Below are 17,728 nucleotides of genomic sequence, written 5' to 3'. Positions count from 1 at the left end.
ATTTAATATCCATTTTACTGATGGGAGACAGGTTTACTTGATGACTACTGTGCATAAGTAACTATGAATATTCCCATACAATTATTTCTGTGAAGATACATACTTATTTTCCTGGGTATCTATAGCTAGGGATGGAGTTGCTTGGTGAACGGGTAGAAAATGGACAGAGTTCTGCAAAGTATTTGTATTGTTTTACATTTCTATGAAAGATGTAGGCCATTTCCAGTTGCTCTACATTCCCACACTTACTATTTTCAGTCTTTTAAACTATTACCAGGTGTGTAGTGATATCCTAATTTGGTTTTCTCATGCCTAATGTTCATTTAGATATCTTCTTATGGAAAATATCTTCTCAAATTTTTATATTCATTGATATACTGAGCTGTTTGTGATTTTCTTTGTAATCTATAGGAGTTCTTTATATATTTTGAATGAGTCCATTTATATATACATACTTTTTGCTATATTATATAGCAAATAATTATTCCTGGTCTACAGATAGCGTTTAAGTTGTTAAACTACAACATAATAAGCAGAAACTTTTTAAAAATAAAGTGCAATTCGCTTGATTTCTTATTGTGGCGAGTGCTAACAGTATCTAGTCTAAGAAATATTTTCCTATGTCAAGTTCATGAAACTATTTCCTATTTTTCCTTTACAAGGTTTCCAATTTTAACTTTCACATCTTAATTTCAATATATGATGGAGAGTGGTTAATATTAACTTTTTAAAACAACAAATATTATTTCACTCAAAATCGTTTTATTTAAAAGTCTTTCATTTCCCCAATGAGGGGCATTGGTGTCTTTGTTTTTAAAACATTTAGAAGTGGCGATGCGAGCACGTTCTCACTCATGGGTGGGAATTGAACAATGAGAACACTTGGACACAGGGCGGGCAACATCACACACCGGGGCCTGTCATGGGGTGAGGGCTGGGGGAGGGATAGCATTAGGATATATACTTAATGTAAATGACGAGTTAATAGGTGCAGCAAACCAACATGGCACATGTACACCTATGTAACAAACATGCACGTTGTGCATACGTACCCTAGAACTTAAAGTATAATGTATTTTATATATATATATATATATATTTTTTTTTTCTTTTTTTTAAGTGGCAGTGCGAGGGCTGCGGCACAGCTAGCAGAGCCAGGGCGAGGAGGACAGCGCCTGCATCGCGCTCTCCCCCTCCCCCGCCCGCCAGCCCAGGCGGCCTCAGCAGCAGCGACCAGAGGAGCCCCTGCAGCAACGCAACGGCCAAGTGGACGCCTCCATCTACAGCCTCGTGGCGAATGAGAACTGTTAGGACGCGGCCATTGTGCGCAACAAGGACTCGCCCTCCATCTGGGCCGCCGTCCCAGGGAAAACCTTCATCAACATCATGCCAGCTGAGGTTGGTGTCCTGGTTGGCAAAGACTGGTCAAGCTTTTTCATGAATGGGCTGACACTGGGGGGCCAGAAATATACTGTGGTCCCAGACTCACTGCTACAGGATGGGGAATTGACCGTGGATCTTTATATGAAGAGCATCGGTGGAGCCCCCACCTTCAACGTCATTGTCACTATGACTGCCAAGACGCTAGGCCTGCTGATGGGCAAAGAAGGTGTCCATGGCAGTTTCATCAACAAGCAATGTTATGAAATGGCCTCCCACCTTCAGCGTTCCCAGTACTGACCTCCTTTGTTCCTTCCCCTCCACCGCTCCCCACAGCTTTGCCCCCATTTCCTTCTCATACACACACCATTTTAATTTCAGAGGCCATTACCCCACACACCTTATTGCTGTCAAAGCCACATGGGCTGGGGACCAGGGATATACTGACAGACACCTTCCCCTACCCATACCCCTCCTGTGTGTGGTTGGAAAACTTTTTTGTTTTGAGGGATTTTTTATGAATAAAAAAGATTCTACTAAAAAAAATACATAACTGTACATATGTGGGCATATTGTTTGAATCTGTATTCTTTTACTTTGATATATTTATGAATACTTAACACCATTACTACCGTTTTTAAATTACTGTAGCTTTAAAATCAGGTTTGAAATCTAGCAGAGTAAGTCCTCCAACTTATTGCTTCTTCAAGACCGACTTGCTTATTCTAGGTTCTTGGATTTTCAAATACATTTTGAAATTAGCTTTTAAATTTCTCTAAAATCTCCTACTAGAAATATTAATCAGAATTGTGTTGATGTAATATGCTAACAAAATTGAGTCTTCCAATCAATGAACATGATATATATTTATTTAGTCTTCTTTAATTTTTCTCACCAATTGCTTTTAGGGGCCTTGTACCTGCTTCATTGCATGTATTGTTAAGCATGTAATGATTCTGGCTATTAAACTGTATTATGTTTTATTGAATTTCATTTTCTAGCTGCTAATTGCTAGTATGGAGAAATTAAGATGATGAAATCAACTTTATATAAAGGTATAATTTCGGTACAACAGACTGCACCACTTTAAAATGTGTAATTCAATGCATGTTTACAAGTGTATACACTAACGGAACTACTGCCACAAGATAGAGGAAATTCCCTATGCCCCAAAGTTTCTTGTACCCCTTTGCAGTTCATCAGTCTTTCAACCCTCAGCCCCAAGAAGCCACTGTCACTTCAGGTCCATTTGCATTTTTAACGATTTTCTATAAATGAAATGATCAACCTGTGTTCTTTTGTGTCTGCCTTCTTTCATGCATCAACGTAATTTTAAAATCCATCCGTAATGCCTTGTAATTGCTGACTAGTATTCCTTCGTGTGGCTATACCATGTATGTTTGTACTTTTCTATCATTTCTATCATTCCACGTTTGGGCTATTATGAAGAAACTATCATGGGCATCCATACATGGCAGGCCAGGTCTCACTAACACAGGCCTCCCTAACAACTGTTTCAGGAACGACTGAGTGGCTAAGTTAAATATGAAGAGGAAAAAAAAAAAAAAAAGAAGCCAGTGCCCTTATACAAAGGCTGGAATGTAACAAAAGCCCACCAAGAGTTTTGCCTAGGCTTTTCCTGGGCCTTAAAGCATGACGAAATAACGAAGGCATTCTCAACAGGATTAATTTAGTATTAAACGAGTTTTATTGGGGGTCTGAAGAAACTCCCCAGGCCTCCACAAACAAGTTTATTGCAGGTCTGAAGGAACTCCCCAAACCTCTATGATTTAGCAGGAGACAAGATAAGGGCCCCCAGCACCTAGACCCCTTTAGATTAAGTGAATTTACTGAGGTTCCAGAGGAAGGTCTTCAGGACTCAGACTTAGTTATAGATTAAAAGAAGTTAATCACTTATGTATTTTGATGAATGCACACTTCCATGTACACATACAGCTTAGAAGGTACATAAGCTCAGGAAAACTTTGTAATTTTGAGTTGGTCTGGTGATAATTTCCAGGCCATTTCCCTGTAACCAGTTGCAGAAGTAAAAACTCTCTTCCTCCCGAGTTCATCTGCGTCTCGTTACTGAGCCACGAGAAATAGCAGCCCGCCCCTCAGTTTGGTCTGGAAACACACATACAGATTATTGTGCAGACAGTCTGTAAATTCCTAGGAACGGAATGACTATCTGATTTGTGTATGTTTAACCTTTAAGAAACTGTTAGATTTTCAAAGGAGCTGTACCATTTTTCATTCCTACAAGGCTTCCAAGTGCTTTATATCCTCACCAACATGTGCTATTTCCAGCCTTTTTAATTTTAGCCATTTTCATGGATACGTACTGGTATCTCATTGTTGCACTGATTGATCTCCCTGATGACCAAACAGTGGAGCATCTTTTCCTATGCTAATTGACAATTCATGTATCTTCTTTTCTGAAGTATCTATTCAAGTCTTTTGAGAAATTGTTTCATTGTGCTGTTTATCTTATCAGACTGCAATATATATATATTTATATATATATGTGTATGTGTGTTCCCTATTTGGAGATGACAATCTTCAAAACAGTGAATATATACATATACACACATATATACACACACACATACATGTATGTGTTTTTGTGTGTGTGTGTATGGGTGTGTATACATATATATATGTCCTAAGAATCATTAGACATATATGTGAGTATCTATTTCTGGATTCTGTCTGCTCTTCCACTGATATATATTCTATCTTTTTTTTCCAACAAAACACATGATCTTGATTTTCATAGCTGTAGAGTAATTCTGGAAACAGGTAGAGAATTCATTCACCATTATTCTTTTATAATATTGCTCTTTGATTATTCTTGGTCATTGACATTACCATATAAATGGTAGAATGGGCTTGTAAATTTCTACCAAAATGCCGGTTGGAATTTTTATTAGAATTGCATTGGATCTGGAGATCAATTTACAAAGAACTGACTTTTTAAACATAACAACTCTTCTGATCCATGACAAGGTCTATCTCCCCACTAATTTAGTTCTTTCATAATTTCTCAAAGCAATTTTTTGTAGTTTTTGGTGTACTGGCCTTACATAAATTTTGTTGACTTTCCTTTTTTTTTTTTTTTTTTGAGACAGAGTCTTGCTCTGTGACCCAGGCTGGAGTGCAGTGATGCGATCTCGGCTCACTGTAACCTCTGCCTCCCAGGTTCAAGTGATCCTCCTGCCTCAGCCTCCCAGGTACCTGGGACTACAGGCACATGCCACCACACCCAGCTAATTTTTTTGTATTTTTAGTAGAGATGGGGTTTCACTGTGTTATGCATGATGGTCTCAATCTCCTGACCTCAGGATCTGCCCACCTCGGCTTCCCAAAGTGCTGAGATTACAGGTGTGAGCCACGGTGCCCAGTCTGTTGAATTTATGTATAAGCACAACATGTATTTAGATCCTACTTTAAATGAAATTATATTCTTATTTCATTTTCCAAATGCTCATTGCTAATATACAGAAATACAAAAGACCACTTATGTTGAGAGCTTACATTCTGCAACACTACCAAACTCATTGATTAGTTCAGGTAGATTTTTGTAGATTTCTAGGATTGTTACCATAAACAGTCATTATCTGTGAATAAAGACAGCTTCAATTCTTTCTTTTCAATCTTTTCAATACTTTATTTTTCTTATTTTATTGCATTGATTTAGAGCTCTAGTATAATGCTGAATTAAAAGAGTAACAACAGGTATTCTACTTTTTTCTCTGATTTAATAGAAAAGCATTCAATTTTACGCCATTTAATATAATGTTACCTGTGGGTTTTTCAAATCTGCCCTTAAGGGGTTGGAAGTGTTGCCTTCTGTTCTTATCATGCTGAATGTTTTCTGGGGTTTGTTTTTATAAATCATGAAAAAAGTTTTTAATTTTGCCAAATGCTTTTACTGTGTATGACAAGGTAATCATACGGTTTTTCTCTTTTGCCCTGATAATATATAAAATTATATTTTTTAAATATAAAAAAGGCCGGGCGTGGTGGTTCACGCCTGTAATCCCAGCACTTTAGGAGGCTGAGGTGGGCGGATCACACTTGTGGCAGCATTGAAGGCTTCACTCTTCCCCAAGGGATCCAATCTCCCCTCAGTCAAGAAGCTCCAGGTATCTGAACTGGATGCCAGGTCATAAATTTCCACTATGGTGACTCCATCAGGTCTCTGTCCTCAGAACTAGAGCTTTTCTAATTATTACATAAGTTGACTTCTCAGTAAATTTCCCATCCATTACATTCCCAGACACCTCACCACATGTCCCTGCCTCTCAAGGAAATCCCTCCCACCTTGTCTCTAGATGGCCAAGTCCCACGGCCTGTCCTCTACTCTTCCAGAACCCTGTTGTTCTGACAGCAGGGAGGGCAAATCCATGCAGCATCTCCCGCCATGACCTCCAGCCTGCAGAGGAGAGGCACCACAGGACCTTTACACGCATGCCGCTGTTCCCCTCACCCATGCATTTCTTAACGCCTTGGTGAGGAGAATGCCTCTGGATCTTCCTTGGTGGGAGCTAAAGGAACAAAGGTCCCCCTAATGCTATGGGACCCACTGAAAATTGGGGCTGTGGAAGAGTGGCCACTGAAGTAATAGACAGATGCAGCTATTGCCAGATACTCAGTGCCAGAGCAGGGAAGGAGAGGGAAGAAATACTGACCTCACCTTCCTCTCACTTCCAGGCTCCATCAGGTGCCCCCATTGCTAAACCTAACTAGAAGTGTGCACACAGGGGAGCCAGGGATGCATTCTAGAAGGGACAAGCCCCAAGTGGCATAAGACAGGATGGAAATGAGTGGAGGGTGGATCTGTGGGAAGGAGGAGGGGATGTTATGGGGAAACAAAAGGAGAATACTAGCTAATAACACTAGGTGACACCAATATCCCCAAGTCTGTGCTCATATTCAAAAAAGAAAGCTCAGCATAAAGCACTCAACCAGGAGTCAAGATATTGTTATTTTCAACTGTTGTTCCAACAGCTGTATTATAACGGGCCAGTTTATTTCACACCTTTCTAATTTGACATAAAGTGCTATGTGGCATTGGGGCTGGTACAGCCTCGCTCAATTATGTGTTGAAGAGTATACAGAGACTGTCAGGCTGAGGGAAGATGCAAGAGAATAGAAGAGATGCTCACAGGGAACCACAGACCACACGGCCCCAGAGTCAGGGGCAGCATCAGCCACTGTCGGCTGCTCATTTGTCCAGACAGAGCCCACAAGCCTCAGCCATGCTTTGCTTCTGCAAGATGCTTCTTCACCTTCTCAATAAACCTGCCTGAATTTAAGCTGACGGGGGTTTATTTCTCCTTCATCATAAAAGAAATTCTTCACCACAACAATCTCCAATGAATTGTGGGCACAGAAGGCAGACCCATCCCTGCTTCTGTTCCACTATCTCCCCTGTAGGTTGAAAAGGAGGAGGTACTGAATTACCTCCAAATGCTCCTCTGGCTCTGATATTCTGTGATTCTGGTTTCTTTTCGGCTACTTTGTTTTTGGAAGCATGTATCCTAAGGCGTCCAGTGGAAAAACCTTTGTCTACTGTGTCCAGTCATTCCTGGTGGTATTTCAGACAAGACAGTCTTGGGTTGCTGCACTCACAACCACTGAACCAATTCTATGACCATCTGTTTCATGGCCACATGTTTGCTCATTTTCTATGTACATAAAGGGAGAGGACAGACAGCAAACTTGCATATTATAAATTGTATCATCTTAAAAAGGAAACAAGGCAATATTTTGCAATAAAACCTTATGATGCATTAAATTTAAGCCTAATGCAATAAAGAATGCCCATAAAATTCTTATCGAAAGAATATTTAGAAAATTGTTTAGAAAATTGTTGAACAAGGGACATCATCATTTAAAGTGATATGAAGAAAACTTCTCAGCTAAGCATATGGGCTAGATTAGAGAGAAAAATAAAGGACCCATCTCTGCCCTGGAAAAACTACTGGTAGCATCTTTCAAAAAGCTCTCTGTGTTCGAGTACGCACCTTGATCCACAGGCTCACATTTGATCCCAACTGGCGGCTGCTTCTTGGCATTAACTTTGGATTCCCAACCAGTAAATCTTAGCAAGATCTGAGTTTCTCCAGGTATATTATTTTGTTTGACCATCCTTATCTTCAAAGGCTACCAAGAAGGAACAAATAATTTATTTACCTCCCAAAGGAAAAGGTTTTACCAGAGACACTTCCTTACCATGACCCCAGGGCCCCCACGCACTGTTCACTTGAGTGCCCTGTGTGGCTTGACAGAAGCTCATACTGGTCACAGGATTCTTTATATGATTAACCTCCTTCCTGAATCCCAACTTCATGGTGGTGGTGATGACGGGTAGCCCATGCTCATGTCCCTGAAGTCATCAGCCTATCTCCAGTTAGAAAAAATCACATGGATATACAGAGGCCTCTTTGGAAGTAGCAAAAGCTTTCTCACCTTCATATATTAATGGTTGGAATGTACAATAGTATAAACACTTTGGGAAAAAATGTCTGGCATATTCTTACAGAACTAAACAGCTACCTAGTCTATGACTCAGTAATTCCTAAGCATTTAACCAAGAGAAATTAAAACATGTCCAGAAAATGATTTATACAAGAATGTTCATAGCAGTTTTATTCATAATAGGAAAAACTGGAAACATTCAAGTATCTGTCAATACAAGAATGGATCAATAAACTGTGATACATTCATTCCATGGAATGGTTAAAGGAACAAACTGTTGACACACAAAACAACATGGATGAATCTCAAAAACATTTTGAGTGCAGTAGGAGCCATACGCAAAAGAGCATGAGAAAAATGACAAATAATAATGGTTTCAAGAAATGCAGAGCAGAGAGCCCAGAGGCAAAGACCCACAGGACACAGGGTCAGTCCCAGGCTGTGGATCCTAACTAAGAAACTCCTGCTGGATTTTGCCCAGCTCCATTTCCAAACTATTTTAGGTTAATGACTTCTTTATCCCCTCCATGTTCCCTCATTTTGAACTAGAATCACGGTAGTTGTTATTCTATGTCTGTCCCATCATTTCACATTAGGGGCAGATAAATTGTTTGTTCAGTTTCACAGGTCGACGGAGGTAAGGGAATTATGTCAAGGATCTGTACTTAATGGACACCCTCAGAAGCCTCATTCACACCTGGTGTGGATGTTTTAGATGGGATTTTAAACTTTTGATCTGATGTGGTCTACATGACATTTTTCATGTTGAACTAATGCTTTAATGACATGAAATTTGGAAACCTTAGGGGAGAAGGTGAACGCATTTTGTAGATGGGGGAATGTGAGTGTCCTACTGTGGTAGATGGAATTTCTGAAATGGTCCCCAAACATGCCACACCCTTGTCTCTAAAGCCTGTTAAGGTGATGAGACACCATTCCTGTGATTATGTTGTTATATGCCAGTTATATGACTTTAAGATGGTGAGGCTACCGCATGAACTGGATCTAATCACATCACTCCATACATGACAGAGCTTTGTGTGGCTGGTTGGAGAAGATGAAGTCAGAGAAGGTGGGAGCTTGAGAAGGACTCCATGAGTTGTTATTGGTTGAAAGACGGAACAGACAGGTAAGGAGGAAAGCAGGTGGCCTCTGGAGTCAGAGTGTCTCCCCGCTGACAGCCAGCACAGAAAAAGGGCCCTCAGTCCCCCACAAACAAGAATAGGAAGTCTTTCAATGTCTGTAGTGAACCTGGAAAAATAGCTTAAGCTCTAGGAAAAAAACACAGCCAGCCCATTCCTGGATTTTAGCCTCAGATGACTCTGACCAGAGAACCCGGCCGCTTCATTCCAGACTTCTGTGGTTTCAAACCACTGGTTTGTGGTAATGTGATAATAGGCAGCAAGAGAAAACTAGTACAGGTGCCTGTCTCTCTTCTTGAATTTCAATTTCAGATACATATATGCTAACCCGTCTAAGAGAAAAAAATCAATCAATCAATCAATGAAAGAACTACAGTAAAAATATTGCCCTCACTTTTATGTGGCTGTTCCAGAGCCCTTGACACCTGAAGAAGACAATGAGGGGTATTTCAGGCACGTGAGGAGTGTGGCTTTACTGTTATCAATCACATTTCTGAAAGAATAAAAATGGTTCAGTGAAGGGATGGGTTGCCCCTCCACACCTGTGGGCGTTTCTTGTTAGGTGGAATGAGAGACTTGGAAAAGAGAGACACAGAGACAAAGTATAGAGAAAGAAAAATGGGCCCAGGGGACTGGCGTTCAGCATACGGAGGACCCACACTGGCAATGGCCTCTGAGTTCCCTTAGTATTTATTGATCATTATTGGGCGTTTCCTGGATAGGGGGAGGTGGCAGGACAATAGGATAACAGTGGAGAGAAGATCAGCAGGTAAACACGTGAACAAATGTCTCTGCATCATAAACAAGGTAAAGAAAAAAGTGCTGTGCTTTTGATGTGCATATACATAAACATCTCAATGCTTTCAAGAGCAGTATTGCTGCCAGCATGTCCCACCTCCAGTCCTAAGGTGGTTTTCTCCTATCTCAGTAGATGGAATATACACTCGGGCTTTACACCGAGACATTCCACTGCCCAGGGACGAGCAGGAGACAGATGCCTTCCTCTTATCTCAACTGCAAAGAGGCGTTCCTTCCTCTTTTACTAATCGTCCTCAGCACAGACCCTTTAAGGGTGTTGGGCTGGGGGATAGTCAGGTCTTTCCCTTCCCACGAGGCCATATTTCAGACTACCACATGGGGAGAAACCTTGGACAATACCTGGCTTTCCTAGGCAGAAGTCCCTGCGGCCTTCCGCAGTGTATTGTGTCTCTGGGTACTTGAGATTAGGGGGTGGTGATGACTCTTAACAAGCAGGCTGCCTTCAAGCATTTGTTTAACAAAGCACATCCTGCACAGCCCTTAATCCATTTAACCCTGAGTAGACACAGCACATGTCTTAGGGAGCACAGGGTTGGGGGTAGGGTTACAGATTAACAGCAGCTCAAGGCAGAAGAATTTTTCTTAGTACAGACCAAAATGGAGTCTCTTATGTCTACTTCTTTCTACACAGACACAGTCACAATCTGATCTCTTTCTTTTCCCCACAGTTCAGGTCAGGCTGTGGCTCATGTCTGTAATCCTAGCACTTTGAGATGAGAGGCCAAGGCAGGTGGATCACTTGAGGTCAAGAGTTAGAGACCAACCTGGCCAACCTGGAGAAACCCTGTCTCTACTAAAAATACGAAAATTAGCTGGGTGTGGTGGCAGGCGCCTGTAATCCCAGCTATTCAGGAGGCTGAGGCAGGAGAATCACTTGAACCCAGGAGGTGGAGGTTGCAGTGAGCTGAGATGGCGCCACTGCATTCGAGCCCGAGGAAAAGAGAAATAACTCCATCTCAAAAAAAATAAGATAAAATAAAATAAAATAAAATAAAGAAGGTTCACTACTTAACTCCACATATTATTATGTGAAAATGTATCATCTCGATTTTAATAGCAGATTTTAAAAAATTCCTTTTCTTGTGCTCACCAGACAAGGTTTGGTAACAAATACCAGTCACCAGCACAGATGAAGCAATTCAAGGAGAGCCATAAACAGGACTACTATTATGTTCCCCCAAAAACCATCCCTAGAATGCAATCTCTTCTCTACTTGTCACAAAACGAACACAATAGTCCACTATATAAAGTCCCAAACACAGGAAAATGTAAATAAAATGAAGTCTGCTTTCCAAATATTTATTCTATTCAGACCCAGTCATGGGGACCAGGGATTAGGAAATGACTACAAAGAGGTTCAAGGGAATTTGGGAAGTGACAAAATGTGCTGAAGCAGAACTCTGCTGATGGCTGCACAATTTGATAAATCAACTTACATCATTGAGTTGTACACTGACAGTGGGTGACTTTTATAACAAGTAATTCTTTAAACAAACTTTTGGGTTTCTATTTCAACATGGAAAGAGCTAAGCAGTCACCACTTGTCCTCACAGCTAGAAAAAAGCTGAACAAACTGAAAGTCAACCCTTCTAGGGTTTACCAGAGAATTGAGGTCACAGGGAAAACTGCCACCCTAAAAATGAGAAACACAGGCTAACACACAAGGAGTCACAGCTCACAGGGAAGAGAAGCTACTGGGGACAGCAAGTGGGAGGAGCACTTAAATGGTATTGACAGATTACTAGAAGCTGAGGGTAGCCTGGCTAGAGCATTAAAAACTCCTTGAAGACCAGACTAAGGGGGAATCTCACACATTTCCAAGTTTTACTACAATGATCTCAACCAGGTTCTCATGATGAAGTTCAGAAAAAACCCTGACGTTTGGCACTACCAACTTCAGGACTTACATTAAGCTACAGTAACCCAAATAGTGTGAAGTTGGTGAAAAGAAAGCACACACAAACAGATGCATGGAAAAGAATACAGAGCCCAGAAGCACGCCTACATACAGTCCACTGATCTTCCATGGAGGTTTAGAGACAATTTAAAACAGCAAAGATAGCCTTTCCAACTAGTGGTGCTAGAACAGCTGGACAAACACATGCAAAAAAATAAATCCAGGTATGCATGCCATACCCTTTATAAAATAAATCTTACATGTAAATGTAAGGTGCAAAACCATAAGAATCTAGGAGATAACACAGGAGAAAATCTCGGGGATCTTGGGTTCAATGATGGCTTCTTAGATACAAAACCAAAAGCACAATCTACTAATAAAAAAAATTAAGTTGAGCCTCATTAAAATTAAAAACTTCTGCTCTGTGAAAGACACTGTTAAGAGAATGCAAAATGCAAGCCACAGACTGGCAGAAAATATTTACAAAATAATCTGATGGAAAAACTGCTGTCCAAAATATATGAAGAATTCTGAGAACTAAACAACACAAAGCAAAAAAAAAAAAAAAAATAGGTGAAAGATCTGATCACCTCATTAATAAGATATACAGATGGCAAATAAGCATATGAAAAAGATGCTCGAAATCATTTGTTGTGAGGGAATTGCACACTAAAACAACGAGATATCACTGTAAACCTATCAGAATGGCTAAAACGTAAAAAGGTGAACACATCAAATGCTGTCAAAGATGAGGAACAACCAGAACTCTCCACAGCTAGTGGAAATCAAAAGTGTACAGTCACTTTGGAAAACTTAAGTTCATTCAAAATCCTGCACATAAGTACTTACAGCAATTTTATCATAATTGTCAAAACTTGGAAGTACCCAAGATGTCTTTCACCAAGTGAATGAATAAACAAACTGTGTTGTGGCCATACAATGAAATCTGATTCAGTGATTTTAAAAAACAAGCTATCAAGCCATGAAAAGACGAGGAGGAACTTAATGTACATAATACTAGAAAGAAGCCAGTCTGGAAACCCACATACTGTACAATTCCAACTCTAGGACATTCTTGGAAAGTCAAAAAGATAGAAGTAGTAAAATGATGAGTGGTTGTCAGGGGTGGAGGAGACGAGGAGGCACGAAATGGTGAAGCACAGGGAATTTTCAGCAGTGAAACTATTTTGCATGATGCTTTACTGGGGATTTAGGACATTACATAATTGCCAAAACCCATAATCTGTGAAACTCAAAGAATGAACTCTAATGTAAACTGTGGACTTTAGTTGATAATGATGTATCAGTAGTGGTTCATCAATTGTAACGAATGGAGCACACTAATACAACATACTAATAGGGGAAATTGTGTGCTGGAGGACAGGGGAGTCTAGAACTCTCTGTACTATCCACTCCATTTTTCTGTAAACCTAGAACTGTTCTAAAAAATAATGTCTATTACTTTGTTTTAATTAGGATGCAGCAGCCCCATACCAAGGTTTTGGTGGCATCCTGTTATTGTTTGGTTAGTACTTGGCATTGAAGTGCACCAGCCTGGAGTCAGAGCAGTTGGAGATTTCAATGACTGTGCCATTTACCTCTAACCCTGGGGTGCCCCCGGAACACAGATAGCAGATCAGTTAGGTAGAAGCAGCCTCAGTCATCTAGAAGAGCAGGCTTCTGGTAAGGACAGGTACAAACCATCTGGGTGGCAGAACTTGGTGAAGACTAGGAACCAGTGAGACTCAGTAGCTGCCCCAGTGGCACCCAAAAAATCAGAGGAGGAGGAGGCTGGGAGGACCTAAGGGCTACAGGACCTGCAAGACAGAAGCAGCTCCAGAGATTTTGGTAAATAATGTAGATTTCAGTGCAGTGTGGTCTATTCAAAAAAGTAGAACGAAAAGGAAAGAAAAAGAGAGAGCATGAGAGAGAGAGAAAGAAAAAGAAAAGAAAGGAAGAAAGGAAAGAATGGAGAGAGGGAAGGAGGGAAGGAGGAAGGGAGGCAGGGAGGGAGGGAGGGAGGGAGGAAGGGAGGGAGGAAGGCAGGAAGGGAGGTAGAAAGGAAGGGAGGAAGAGCAGAAGGGAAGGAGGGAGGGAAAGAATAAAGAGAGAGAGAAAGAGAGTGGGAGGGAAGTAGGGAAGGGAGGGAAGTAGGGAAGGAAGGAAGGAAGGAAAGAAGGAAGGAAGGAAGGAAGGAAGGAAGGAAGGAAGGAAGGAAGGAAGGAAATGAACAAATTTACATGAAGATGAGAACATCCAGGGGAACTTACACCACCAGTATTTTCCATTAACAAGAACACGATAACTAGTTATTACAGAGAGACGCACTACTGTAAAACTATATACTGTTTCCATGGGGTACAACCCCTTCTTCCTCCTCTGAAACACATTCTGTCTCTGGCCCACTGTTGCCAGAGACGCTGAGTCTTGTCTTTGGATAAGTTCTGGTGCCCACAAGAATGAGATGAGACAGTGGACCCCAGAACACCAGGCCACGATCTTCCCTGCTGCTCCTTGTCCACTCCAGAAGCTGCCCGCTGCAGGTGGGGGCCTCTGCCCCTGGGTCTGATGTCGTCCATTTGCCATTCTCACTGGATTTCTCTCCTCTCCCTGCACTGGCTCCCGCTCCCCCAGGACCTGGTGGGTGGCCACGTGAGAAGGACACAAACAGGCCATGCCCCTTTCTTTCTCCCCCTCTCAATGCCTGCAGTGGTGGGTTCCGTGGGGTAGTGACCTGAGATTTACTCATTATGGGGCCTCTAGCCCAGAGCAGGGCCTGGTACCTAATAGTCACCCCATGAATGCTCAGTGAAAGAACGCGTCCACCACAAGGTCCTGGGGAACCAAGAATTCCACTGTGGCCCATAAATTCTAAGTCCTATAGGATTCTGGAATGGGAGATGGGAATGGCCTTCAAAAGTGGCCTCTCTTTTAACCCATTATACTGGCAACTGAGCCATGTTTCCCCATCCTGGACACATCTAGAGGGCACTGCCTAAAACCACACACATCTCCCCACCCAGGACAGTGCAGGGGCCTTAGCCTGGGGGATGTGGGTGGACAGGGAGGGGGTGAGCCATGAAAGCTGAAGAGGAGAAAGCAGGTGAAAGGGGACAGCAGGGTGGAAACAGAGAGAGAAATGGGGGCAGAGCATGGGGGGTAAGAGGGGAAGAGCGAGGAGAGGGATGCAGATCTAGCTACTAAGGCAAAGTCCTGGAGAGAACACTGTCCTCTCCTGAAGTAAAATCACTTCCACCTGACCACGGCACTGCAGGTTGAGGGTGGCACACGCTGTGAATATTTGTTCATTCATTTAACAAATATTAATTCAATATCTGTTTCATGCCAGGCAAGGCCCTGCGATGTTTAGGGCCCTTGGCATCTTCCCTTCACATCTGAGTCATAATAGAAAAAGGACTCTCTGACTGCATCGAGCTGGCAATGCCTCAGGGTTTTTACCTGTGGGATCTGGCAGCTCTTCATTCGGCCCACACCGTGTGAGGCTGCTCTTGGTGCACTGAATAGGGAAGTTTCTACATCAGTGCCTCGGAGAGTCCACTGGAAGCCCTGGACAGTGGGAGTTGGTGGCACCCCCAGCGTGGAGGCCAAGAGCACACAGCACTGAAGCTCCAGACACCCTCAGGAGGACGGTAAGTCACGGTAAGGTGAGAGCCTGGGTCACCAGGAACCTTCACCTGCGTCTAAACAGGATTTGCTCTCAGATTGCCTATGAGATAAAAGAGAGAAATCAAGGTTAACATTGAGATTTGGGGCTTCGGCAACTTGAAGGATGGAGCTGCCATTTACGGAGACTGGGAAGACCCAGGGAGGAGCAGGTTGAAAGGCGGTGGGGAACTAGAATTGGTTGGGTTCCTGTCATATGTAACCAACAGTCCTCACCAGCCTCGGCAACATAGTAAGACTCCATCTCTGAAAATAAAAAATGAAAAATTAGCCGAGCATGGTGGTGCACACCTGTAGTCTCAGCTACTCGGAAGGCTGAGGCAGGAGGATTCCTTGAGCCTTGAATTAGAGATTAGTGAGATATGATGGCACCACTGAACTCCAGCCTCGGGGGAAAAAAAATAGAGTCCCGACTAAATACTTGAGTAGCCAGGGAAGTTTTCACAAAGTAAGGAATATTTGAGGCAGATCTTACTGAACAAGAATTTGATTCTTTCTGTTAGGGAATTAAGAGTGTGTGGGTGTAGTTAATGCTTCTTCGGAATCGCATCTACTGGTCTATCTAGTCTATCTGTACACGTATATTCTATAGGCTGTCTCGCTGAGCTTTCGCTAGGTTATGCTACAGTAACAAAAGCCCCAAAATCTTAGCAGCTACACATACAAAGGTTTATTTTTCATTGACATTTCCTTTTATGGCAGGTTGAGTGTGACTCTGCTCTATACAAGCTATTTTATTTGTTAGATGGTGAAAACTGTGACACTTGGAGATTGTTGAATATGGTATTAGTATGTTCATTCATTCATTCATTTAACAAATATTTATTCAATATCTGTTTCATGCCAGGCAAGGTCAAGTACTGAGAATACAGTGGTGAATAAAAGAGACAAAATCTCAAACTTCCAGGAGCTTATATTGAAAATGAGATTAAACACATACAAAATAATCATAATAACAACAATGAATACTATATTCATAAATAATAGCTGTAAGAGATTTTAGTAAATCTTTTAAATTAGAAAAATATAAAAATTATTAAAACTAAAATGGCCAGGGGTGATGGCTCATGCCTGTAATCCCAACACTTTGGGATGCCAAGGTGGGAGGATCATTTGAGCCCAGGAGTTTGAAACCAGTCTGGGCACTACAGGAAAACCCTGTCTATAAAAAATAGAAAATTAGCCGGGCATAGTGATACATGCCTGTAGACCCAGCTACTAAGGAGGCTGAGGTGGGCAGACTGCTTGAGCCTGAGAGGTCAAGGCTGCAGAGACCCATGATCATACCACTCCACTCCAGCCTCGGCAACAGAAAGAGAAACTGTTTCAAGAAAAAAAAAAAATTATTCGATGTAGTCCTAAAACTATTATGTAGAATACTATTGTTTACATCACATCATGTCAGCCCTTTAAATGGCTTAACACTTATTTAGGTACGATGCATAAAGTTTTCCCGGTAATTACGTATGCCTAAGAACAATTAAGTATAAAAGAGTTACTGCCTTGACAGGAAGATTGTAAAAATTGTAAAAAGATAAATAAATAAATGAGAGTCAAAACTGTAGCTCTGTGAGGCTCAAATAACATCTAATTCAAGTCACAATGAACATCTAGCAATCACTGTGAACACCACATAATTCACTTAATACATTTTGCCTGAACGCCCAACACATCTGAATTACCAACACCCATATGTAGCCAAGAAACTGACAAGCATTTATAAATTATCACGTATGACTCCATCTGCTCTACACACTTATTTTTTAAATTTTACTCATTTATTTATTATTTTTAGTTTTTGTAGAGACGGGATCTCACTATGTTGCCCAGGTTGGTCCAGAAACAGAAACAGACTCACACTAATTTCATAAATCGGATGACTGTATGGTGCCAAAACGTTGGAAAAAAAAGTGCCAAACGGTGCAGAAGGAAAAGGATAGTCTTTTCAATAAATGGTGCTGGATCAAGCAGACACATCCATGTAGTAAAAAGTGAATCATAGCTGGGTGGGGTGGCTCACGCCTGTAATCCCAGCACTCTGGGAGGCTTAAGTGGGAAGATTACTTGAGTCCAAGAGTTTGAGACCAACCTGGGAAACATGTTGAATCCCCATCTCTACAAAAAATATGAAAATTACCCAGGCATGGTGGCACACTCCTATGGTCGCAGCTACTCAGGAGGCTGAGGTGGGAGGATCGCTTGAGCCAGGAGGTGGAGGTTGCAGTGAGCTGAGATCCTGCCACGACACTCTAGCCCAGGCAATAGAGTGAGGCCCTGTCTGAAAAAAAAAAGAAATGTAAAAACGAAAATAAAATTGCTA

At 41.7% G+C, this 17,728-nt stretch overlaps 1 non-coding gene and 1 pseudogene across 2 annotated transcripts; one reads left to right on the top strand and one right to left on the bottom strand.

The window, feature by feature from the left end:
- Positions 1 to 834: 834 nt before the first annotated feature.
- LOC115837573 lies at positions 835 to 1,926 on the top strand (annotated as a pseudogene). Its single transcript, XR_004032573.1, has 2 exons — positions 835 to 858; positions 1,150 to 1,926. The product of XR_004032573.1 is annotated as a profilin-1 pseudogene (transcript).
- A 6,084-nt stretch (positions 1,927 to 8,010) lies between these two features.
- LOC105738388 lies at positions 8,011 to 15,452 on the bottom strand. The gene is made up of 2 exons (XR_004032679.1): positions 15,184 to 15,452; positions 8,011 to 10,782 (listed from the first exon to the last, which is right to left on the bottom strand). It is a non-coding gene; the product is annotated as an uncharacterized LOC105738388 (transcript).
- Positions 15,453 to 17,728: the final 2,276 nt, after the last annotated feature.

This window comes from Nomascus leucogenys, chromosome 12 (genome assembly GCF_006542625.1).
Source record: "Nomascus leucogenys isolate Asia chromosome 12, Asia_NLE_v1, whole genome shotgun sequence".
Lineage (NCBI taxonomy): Eukaryota > Metazoa > Chordata > Mammalia > Primates > Hylobatidae > Nomascus > Nomascus leucogenys.
The sequence above is the reverse complement of the archived record's forward strand: the minus strand, read 5'-3'. Positions and strand labels throughout refer to the sequence as shown.